Source organism: Nicotiana tabacum, chromosome 24 (genome assembly GCF_000715075.1).
Source record: "Nicotiana tabacum cultivar K326 chromosome 24, ASM71507v2, whole genome shotgun sequence".
In the NCBI taxonomy this organism is placed as follows: Eukaryota; Viridiplantae; Streptophyta; class Magnoliopsida; order Solanales; family Solanaceae; genus Nicotiana; species Nicotiana tabacum.
In genome coordinates this window covers 55,470,074-55,480,902 of record NC_134103.1, presented here as the reverse complement: position 1 = coordinate 55,480,902, position 10,829 = coordinate 55,470,074, and the positions used below count along the sequence as shown (strand labels likewise).

Below are 10,829 nucleotides of genomic sequence, written 5' to 3'. Positions count from 1 at the left end.
TAGAGAGATTCATCAATTGGCTTGTTTGGGGGTTCGGTTAGTAGACTCTGACGATGGTGGAGTAGTACTCCAAAATACTGCAAAATCATCTCTCATAACTGAAGTAAAAGAGAAGCAGTATGAGGAACTAGAGTTGGTCGAGTTGAGAGAGCGAGTTCCGCAGCAGAAGAAGTCATTGTTAGAGCTTAAGGGAGATGGGGTTTACAGATATAGGGGTCGTCTGTGTGTTCCAGATGTAGCAGGGCTACGAGACAGGATTATGTTAGAGGCACATTATTCGTGGTACTCCATTCATCCTGGGTCGACGAAGATGTACCATGACATTAAGGATGTGTACTAGTGGAACGATATGAAGAAGAACATTGCTGAGTTTGTCGCTCAGTGTCCAAGTTGCCAGTAGGTGAAGGTAGAGCTCTAGAAGCCCGGAGGGCTAATGCAGACTATAGAGCTCCCGACGTGGAAATGGGAGGCGATAAACATGGACTTTGTCACGGGTTTACCTCGTTCTCATTTTAAGTTTAATTCTATATGGGTGATAGTCGATAGGCTCACGAAATCAGCTCATTTCCTACCGGTCAGATCTATATATACAGCAGAAAATTATGCAAAGTTATATATTAAGTAGATAGTGCGGCTACATGGAGTACCAATATATATTATATCTGACTGTGGGGCCCAGTTTATAGCGCATTTTTAGAGGTCATTTCAGAGAGGTCTAGGGACTCAGGTGAATCTTAGCATAACTTTTCATCCACAGACTGATGGACAAGCCGAGTGCACAATTCAGACGCTCGAGGATATGTTACGAGCATGTGTGTTAGATTTTAAATAAAGTTGGGATGAACATTTTCCTCTTATTAAGTTTGCATATAATAACAGTTACCACTCCAGTATCTAGATAGCTCCGTATGAGACTTTGTATGGGCGTAAGTGAAAATCTCCTATAGGGTGGTTTGACGTTGGAGAATCTGGGTTACATGGGTCAGACCTGGTTCAGCAGGCCGTAGAAAAAGTAAAGCTTATCCGAGAGCGACTGTTGACAACCCAGAGTCGTCAGAAGTCATATTCTGACGTGCGGCGATGAGACTTATAGTTCGTGGTTAATGACTGGGTATTCTTAAAGGTGTCACCTATGAAGGGCATGATGAGGTTTGGCAAGAAAGGCCGGCTTAGCCCATGGTATATTGGGCATTATAGGATCATTCAGAGAGTGGGCCAAGTAGCTTATGAGTTAGAATTGCCCTCGGAATTGGAGTCTGTCCATCCGTGTTTTCATGTATCTATGTTACGGAAGTGCATTGGCAATCCTACCCGAGTGGTGCCCACAGATGATGTACAGATTACGAAGGACTTGTCATACGAGGAAATTTCAGTTACCATCCTAGACCGACAAATCCTTAAGCTACGAAATAAGGAGGTAGCCTCCATGAAGGTTTTATGGAGAAGCAAGAATGTGGAAGAGATGACGTGGGAAGCGGAGGAGGAAATGAAGTCTAAATACCCCTAACTATTTCAAACTGAAGATATGGCTCAAGGTGGAATACCTCAACACAGCTCTATTCAGGCCAGTAGGTTATCAGGTAAGCTCTCATTTTTGATATTCAGAATTTATGATGGACAGCTGTGTGAGGCCAAGTGTTGCTATTTATAGACATTGGCCATGTATGACATGTATAGTATGTTTTCTAGCTGCGTATAGGTTGGTTTTAGTCTAGTGTACGGAGGAGACTCTGGCAAAAGTTTTCCAAAGTATCTAAGAGTAAACATTCGAGGACGAATGTTTCTAAGGGGGGAAGGATATTACATCCCGCATTTTCGTACGTTAAAGTTTCATCGTAAGTTAATCGACATAAGTTCGGGAATGAGATTATTTTGAGATTATAAGTATTATGATATTTCAAACAAGTGATGAGTAAATTCAGGAAGGTGAGAAGGTAAACAAATCGAAGAAAATGAATTGCGTCGAAGTTTGACATTTTGAGATAAAATACGGTCCAAGCTACAGTACCCCGTATTTAGGGATAAGTTCCATACAAGGTACCATATGACCTTGATAGGAATGTGTATAAAGTGTGTTAAAAGTGAGTAGTATTTTAAGTAATTTGAGATAATTCTTAATTGTGTGGGCATTAATCCACGTGTAAGTAGCTAGAATAACTAATCACTACTTAGTAGGTGGACGTGGATACACCTAAAGAAGGGGTTCTCGTATGATTAGCTAGCTGGAGGCTTGACAAAATATTTTGATGAAACGTATAACACATCTGTGATCAAAAAGTCCCACGTGATTGTAACTTTTGGAGAAAAAGTGAAACTATTTCCTTTTCTCTACTACTACTAGAATATTAGTAGAACTCATTTAATTGAAAAGGGGATGATGCTTGAGAATTTCTTGAGTAGCAAAGCAAAGCAACGATCTTAGGCAAAGATTTAATATGAAATTTTACTGCGTAATAGCAACGGGATTTTGCGATTCTAAGGGAGTACGTGCAATCTTTCCCAAGAATATCATACAGATTTTTCCCTACTCTAGGTATGTTAAGGTTAAGCCCTTCCTTAATTTTGGCATGATCTCGTAACAACATATGTTTGATAACGAGGCATAAAGAGAAGTTCATACTCCCGAATTTATATACATTATCCTAGTCTCATAAGTTACAGTATTTTCCCTTATCGGGACTTCATATTCAATTGAGTATTGTCTTCTTCCAGTCAAGAGAGCGGAGGGTCTATATATATATAGTATTACAATATTTTCCCCACCATCGAGCTATAATCGGTGGGCAGGCCCCTATTGGGAAACTTCTTATCGGATGGTAAGTTATATACCGAGCCTACTATGGCCAAGCGCCTATGAGCGAGCCCAGCATGACCGAGATATAAAGCCTATTATGGCCGAACGCCTATGAGCGAGCCTACTACGGCGGAGCAGTTACACGTTCCGAGCCTTATTGGGCCGGACATCTATTTTATTTACTATATTAAGAGAGTTGAGTTAGTATCAGCAGGTAAGTATATCTCCAGATCATCTTTGACTCCGAGTTACTTTTAGTTATTATATTATCAGTTTAGTTTCAGCTTTCAGTTATTTTATTGCCTTGCATAATCAGTACGTTATTTCGTACTGATGTCCCTCTTTCCGGGGATGCTACATTTCATGCGTGTAGGTTCAGACAGACAGACGGGTAGACCTCCTCAGTAGGTATTGCCCGAGTTCAGCTTTATCAGTAAGCTCCACGTCCTTCGGAGTTGCCAAGTCTATAGTTTTATTTACATCTTGTGTATGTATGTATATAGGTTATGGGTAGGTCGGGGCCCTATTCCGATCACAGTACATCTATCAGTAGAGGCTTGTAGATATATCCTGTCAGTTAGTGCAGTATGTTGGCTTGTAGGCCTTGTATGTATATTCTGTTGGTTTGTCAGCTATAGTAGTTATGACGGCCTTGTCGGACCAGCTTTATATTGATGTTTAGTCAGCGTTAGCTTCCATTCAATTTTATATTTTGCTTCACAAATTGTTTTGCAATGTGGCCGTGGCCAAAGTATGACATTATATGTTCAGAGTCCCTTAGTCGCAAGTTGGTACGCAAGGATAGGTGAGGCACCGAGTTCCAGTCTCGCCCCTCTAGGTTCGGGGCGTGACATTTTATTCAATATGAGGTTTACTACTGGTATTGTTTTTTTTAGCAGCTACTATGATCGGGAATTATTGCTACGAGTATGCGAGTTGTGTGGTATATCATGTGATTACTTCTTGAGTTATGGTTATGGTTTGATACAGTTTGTTCAGACTTATACAGTGTGTAGATGCGAGATTCGGGTCTTGTAAGGAATTCAAGATATTGGAAATTGGGTTGTAGGGATTACAGACTAATGTTAAAGTAATGATCTTCAGTATTGTGTTATCAGACCTATATGAGATAGAGTGACGTGGGATCACCCCTGGGTATGTGCATGGTAAGGTTACATAGTGGATTGATGGCCTTAGAATGACTTTTAGCACGTTCGAGGACAAACGTATATTTAAGTGGGGGAGAATGTAACGACCCGATCGGTCGTTTGGGCACTTGCATTCCGTTCATCTATTTGAAGTCTTTAGTACCTTCGTACGATGTATTATGACTTGTGTGAATCATCAGTTTTGGTTTTCAGGTAATTCCGAATTGGCTTGGAAGAATGAATTTCATGTTTGAAACTTTAAGTTAGAAGAGTTGACCGAGTTTGATTTTTGGGTATTTGACCTCGGATTGGAGTTTTAATCATTTCGTTAGGTCCGGATGGTGATTTTGTACTTGGGCGTATGCCCGGATTTGCATTTGGATTTTTCTAGAAGGATTCCGCACTAATTGACGAATGTTGGAAATTTGAAAGTTTTGAATATTCATAAGTTTGACCGAGAGTTGACTTTGATGATATCATGTTAGAATTATTGTTCTGGGGGTTGGAATAGCTTCGTTATGTGATTTGGCAATTTGAGATCATTCCGGGTTGATTTGATATGGTTCGGCATGGGTTTTGTAAGTTGAAAGTTCAAAAGTTCATTAAGCTTGATTTGAGGTGCGATTCGTCGTTTTGATGTTATTATATGTGTCATTGAGGCCTCGTGTAGGTCCGTGTTATGTTATGAGACTTGTTGGTATGTTCAGACGGGTCCCAAAGGGCTCGGGTTAGCTTCAGATCACTTTCAGACATTTCCTCCCATTTTTAGATTGCTGGGTTTTTTTGTTGATGTCTGCAGTGAATCGCATTCGCGTGGAAGTCATCGCGAGCACAAATAAGGAATTAGACTGGGCTATTTTATCTCCTCATGTTCGCGAGTGTTGAGTCGCGTTCATAGTGCATGTGGGACTTGAGCTTCGCATTCACCTTTGGGTAGTCGCGTTCGCGATGGTGAGATGGGAACTAGAGCATTTTTCTTCGCGTTCGCGAGACGTGGGCCGCGTTCGCGCTGTGTGGCATCTCTGTGCATTGCGTTCCCGTGGGAAGCATCGCGAACGCGTAGGGAATTTTTGGTGGCACTTCATTTCGCTCATCTCGAACTCGATGATTTGTCCGCGTTCGTGAAGGGTTTGCCTTGGCAGTGCTTATAAGTACTCTATTTCGAAGGTTTCAAACATTTTAGCACTTTTTGAGCTATGGAGATCAGATTTGGGCAATTTGGGAGGCGATTTTCACCACATAGATTGGGGTAAGTGTTTTCTACTCAGGTTTTGTTATATTTCATGAATCCATCTTCGTTTTTGGCATTTGATTGTTGATTTTGAAGAAGAAATTGGAAGGTTTTGTCTAAATTTTCCTAAAGTGGACTTTTGAGTTTTGAACACCGATTCGGAGTTGGATTTGAGTGAAACTAGTATGGTTGGACTCATAATTGAATGAGTTGTCAGATTTTGTGAGTTTTGTAAGGTTCCGAGGTGCGAGCCTGGGTTTGAGTTTTTGGTTAACTTTGGGTTTTTGATTAAAGATTCCACCTTTATCGATTGGGTTTGTTTCCTTTGGCATTATTTGATGTTCTTGAGTTGATTTTGGCTAGTTTTGAGCCGTTCAGAGGTCGGTACGCATGGGATGGAATTTCTAGAGTATTGTTTGGCTTGCTCGGTATTGAATTTGAATTGTTCGAGGTAAGTAACACTTCTAAACTTGGTGCTGAGAGTATGAATCCCTGAATATATGTGTTATGTGTTGGTGTTGAGGTGACGCACATGCTAGGTGACGGGCGTGTGGGCGTGCACTGTGTGAATGATGACTCGGTTGATTTTGTGGTACTGTGTAGTTATGTAATCTTGTTTCTATCCATGAAATTTCTACACGTTAGAGTAATTGAGTTGTGATCCATGTTAGAAATAATATTTAGGCTATATACTTATTCTGTTGGAACCCACTGAGGTTACTTCTGATGTTGAGTTATTTTCTTAAATTGTAATTACATACTCAGTCATATTCATTCATTTGCATGTCATAGCTCAGTCTTTGTTATCATTTATTATCACATCATGTAATCATTGTTAGGGCTGATTGGCATGAGATTTGTGAACCCGAGAGACTGGAGAACTTGATGACTGAGTGAGGCCGAGGGCCTGAGTGTATGTGATGATTATGGGATCGGGTTGCACGCCGTAGCATGCCATGTTATCTTATATTAGTGCATGGGCAAGATCCGCCTCTCCAAAGTCTGACATACCAGCAGTGACCGCAGTTACCGAGTGCCGAGTGATTGAGTGTACTGAGTGATTGAGTGTGAAATAGTGAGATTAAGTACTCTGAGAGTGTGAGTACAAGAGTTCATCACTGTAATGCATTACATTTGACATACATAATTGGCATGTAGGCATAGAGATGCATTTCCTCATGTTGTACGGTATTGTGACGCTCATGACTTCACATGCACATGGACATGTAGGCATAGAGACGTACTTTCCTCATGCTATATGATAATGAAATATCTCATCTGTTGTTGAAAGTGTTTTGGAAAAATTACAGGTTTATGATATACTCATATTTTGGTGATTTCGGTGAAAGATTTAGATTTTTTTTCTGTTATACCTGAAAAGCATGCCTATTTTCCGTAACTGTGAACGAGCTGAGCATCACATCTTTAAGTTATTACTTGCACAGTTTTTATTATATTGATATGAATTATTCTTGACTATTGGTGTTGGACTCTGACCACTGTCTAAGCTCGTCACTGCTTTCAACCTACGGTTAGGTTTGCTCCTTATTGAGTACATATGGTCGGTTGTACTCACACTACACTTCTGTACCTTGCGTGCAGATTTTGGAGCTGATGTTGCTGTATGTGGTGGGCGCTGGCATTGAAGATGTACCTGCATTCCAGTTATAACTGCCTCTTGTTCTTGGTAGCTTTAGATTTATGAATATGTTTATATATATTTCGAACAGATGATATATTTATTTCATACCAGCTTTGTAAGCTCTAAATCTTAGAAGCTCATGATTTGTACTACCAGTCCTTGGGAATTATTTGTATAAAAGTTCGGTTGTATTATCATTATTTCTCTTAGTAAATCTCATTTGAATTGGATTGTTGCTAATTGGCTTACCTAGCGATTTGAATTAGGTGTCATCACAACTAGTTGGATTTTGGGTCGTGACATCTGATTGGGTGGTTATGAGTTTCTAAACGTCTCTTTAATCATTTGCAGTATTGCGAGGGTTGGAATAAGTTTTATGTGTCATGGGGTATTACCGATACCGAATTTGGTAAGGAGCAGCTATTGTAGTCGAAAGATATTGCCATGGGCATATGGGTTGTTGACGACCAATTTTGACTCTCCCCTTTAAAAATAAATTTTTTTACACATATTGGCTAGCAATAAATGTAGTAGAGTATTTTTAAAATTAATAAAATCTATTTTCTCAAAATATAAATAATACAATAAGTAACAATAAGTATAATAATAGTTAATAATATTAATTATGTAATTAATAACAATTTAGTCTTAAATATTTATAATTATACTACCTCTATTACTTTAATTAATTAAAAATTAGCTTTAATAATTTAATTGACGAGTACTCTGATTATTATAATTATTTTAATAATCTAAAACTAATTATAGTAATTAATTAGTAATATATTTTTTAATTATATTTTATTGAGATTAAATAAGTCTAATTAATTTAATTATAAAGGGGTTAAAAATTAAAATGGGATACAATTGCAATTGATTAACTTTGACTCAAACGGCCATGACTTAAATTAAATTCCATCCCAATACCTAAAGAATTAGCCCAAAACATAGGCCCAACGCCCTTGACCCGGTCCGGCCAGCCCCATCACTATCCTACTTGGCAATCCTTGCCACTCACCCTCAGCCAATCACAATGCGCCGCATCACGCCCTCCCAAACACTCGCACAACAAACACAACCAATCCGGACCGTCGATCAAAATTATCAACGGTCCAATTTTAATCCAATTTCCCTTTTAATTTTTCATCCCTCAGCATTTTACCTCCACCGTTGGATCAACATGATCCAACGACCCCCGTTTTATCCCATTTAAACCTTTTCTTTTCTTTTTCTCCCCAAAAATCTGGATTCGTTGATCAATGAAATCCAACGTCTCTCATCCAGTCTCTCTGTTTAATTAGCCAACCCCTTCCCAAACCCTAATCATTCCTTCAGAGATCAGCCGCCTCTCTTTCCCCTTCGTCTCTCTTTTCTCTCCTCCTCTCACCAGCTGCTAAGGAGGACCACTTGGTTTGCTGTTCCGAAGAAGGTCAGTAGATCACCGACCCGCTCCTTAATTATTTAAGTGTTCATGTATTATTATGTAGTTTCATTGGTTTGGTATTTTTCTGTTGATTCTTCTTCATGATATTCATTGGTCAAATGTGACCTTCAACTGTGTTTTGCTGCTTGTGTTATTCTTTGTTTAATTAATTGATAAATCCTTCTAAAATTATGATTACCTCCTATGTTGTTGTTTCAGTCGATATTTTATGATTAGATTTTGTTTTTTCTCATATTGATATTATCACTAGGTGTAGTGCTTAACTAAATGAAACAACATTATTATGATCCTTATCCTGTTAACTTTCTATATTAATCTTTGTGTTGGCAGCCTGTTTGATCCCTGTTATGGCTCTGTTAATTAGGTGACACTTACTGATTTCCATGCTTATATTATCATATTGATGGAATGATACCTATGAACCTTCATGCCACCTTGTTTAATCAACTAAGTGATTGTTATGCCTATACTATCATATTACTATGTTGGAAAAAAATTCTTACCATGTTGCTTCTGTGAATAGCTAATTGAATGATCCCCTTGGTTCTCTTGCCTATACCACCATGTTATGATTTTCATCATGATGTTTTGATTGGTTAGTTGAATGATTCCCACTGTCAGTCATGTTCATAGTATTATGTTGTGATCCATCTGTTAGTTTATCATGGTAGCTTGAGTAAATAGATGTTAACTTGTAAATTACATATCCACTCTACCTAGATTAGTTGTGAATAAGCATTCTTGTCATCTCATTCCTATATGGTATTTGAAAACTCTCCATAGGATCTTTCTACAATGTGTGAAGACATTGTTGGATCTGGTAACTTAAACGAGTATTATTCATCCTCAATGTGCATTATCATGTTTACATGCATGCCTATAGGATCTAAATGGTGAGACTAGAATTTGACCATTCTACTAATGTTTAATTCTCTCATATGTTTTCACTATTAGTAATGACTCCTTTAAAATAATTTTGAGTAAGATGCCAACATAAATTCTTAGTGTGACATAAAAATCTCAACTATGTGCTTTTTGTTTGATGTTAAAAGAAGCTGCTCTTAGGCTATTTTGGTGTTCTATAACTTATTTGGATAATTGAAAAGACAACTCAGTCTGATCAGATTCCTAAAAAGCATTAGATCTCTGATAAAGTTAGTAAATTAGTGCATATGTGTTTTGCTAACTACTGATGCCTTAATATTTGTAGTGGCAATCTTGAAATTGAAATTGTAAGTACCAGAGCCTATCTACAGGAGCATATAGTTAGTCATTTGTAACCTCTACTCGATTGTGTTTCAGTAGTGATTCTCAAGAGTGTTCTGTAAGTGTTGTGCTACATGAAATGGTTTAGAACAAACCATTAAGCCTTTGAAACTATTAAAACTTTGAGAATTCGCATGTGGTGACCTATCTTTATATATTGTGTTCTGATAAATAGTTTTAAGATCAAGCTTGTACTAGTTCTTGGTTGCGTAGTATTTTTGTACTCCAATGATGACTGCAATTCCTAATATGGTTGTTTGTTCCAAGTGGTTGGTATTTCTGTATGGCTGAATCTTTGAAAGGTCTTATGATGAACCTTCTGTACTTATTTGTTTCATGCTGACTATGTGAGACTGTCACGTTGAGATTCCCTTGTATCTAAACCTCTGTAGAATATTAAGGTTCAGTACTTACGGGTGTTTGGTGTGGGCTTGACTTTACCATTAAGGGACCTCTCCCTGACACAAGCACTGCTCGGGGGCCCAAGAAACCCTCGTGAACTCTGAAGTGCTCGGGATCCATAGAGGAACCTTATAAGTAAATATGGTTCACCCTAAGCCCAAAATTGCAGACCTTAATTAATCTTCGAGGGATTAGCACAAAAGAAATTTAGCTTTGTTATATTAAGATTATGTTTATTGTAAACTTTATCCTAATTCATTTTATTCTGCATATGCTAATTAATTCGTTCTCTTTTTCTTTGCATGATTGTTGGGCCTGCTGAATTCATTGGAAACTCAGGCTCAAGTTCAAAGAACTAGGTTACCCCCTTGCCGTATGCTGAAGTTTGCTGCCGCTAGAGCCTAGCGGGGCCTAACTAATTAGTCAGCCTAATATGAGAGTCCAATTTTCTTTCCCTTCATTTGAAGCGATTATTATTGTTATCTTATTTATGTATATATACTAACATTGATATTGGATGCTTACCTATTTTTACTTTAACCATTTAGGAAGACTTTAGGCCAATCAAACTAATAAAGTAACTGTGACCTGAAGGGTAATCGCTCTAATATTCATAACATTTTTTGGAAATTGAATGCCCTTTTATACTAACTGTTTAACAAATAATGATTCTTCTGTTTACTTACTTTTTTTCTAGTGAGTTTTTTTTTGGTTTTTAGGCCCTGGCAAAAATTGAATAAGCTTAAATAAGAATGTCCCTTTGAAAAGTTTAAAAACAAGTCGCCTAGTCAACTAAACATCTAGACTGTTTTAAGTAAAAGAAGTAAGCGCGCCACACCTAGTTAGATCTGATTTTTCAAGAACAAAACCAAACAACCTTTGGAATTCTCACTACTGAAAAA

General features: G+C 38.1%; 1 long non-coding RNA gene across 1 annotated transcript; it reads left to right on the top strand.

Annotated features, from left to right (window-relative positions):
• Positions 1 to 8,106: 8,106 nt before the first annotated feature.
• LOC107778905 (uncharacterized) lies at positions 8,107 to 10,557 on the top strand. Its single transcript, XR_001646498.2, has 2 exons — positions 8,107 to 8,244; positions 10,267 to 10,557. It is a non-coding gene; the product is annotated as an uncharacterized LOC107778905 (long non-coding RNA).
• Positions 10,558 to 10,829: the final 272 nt, after the last annotated feature.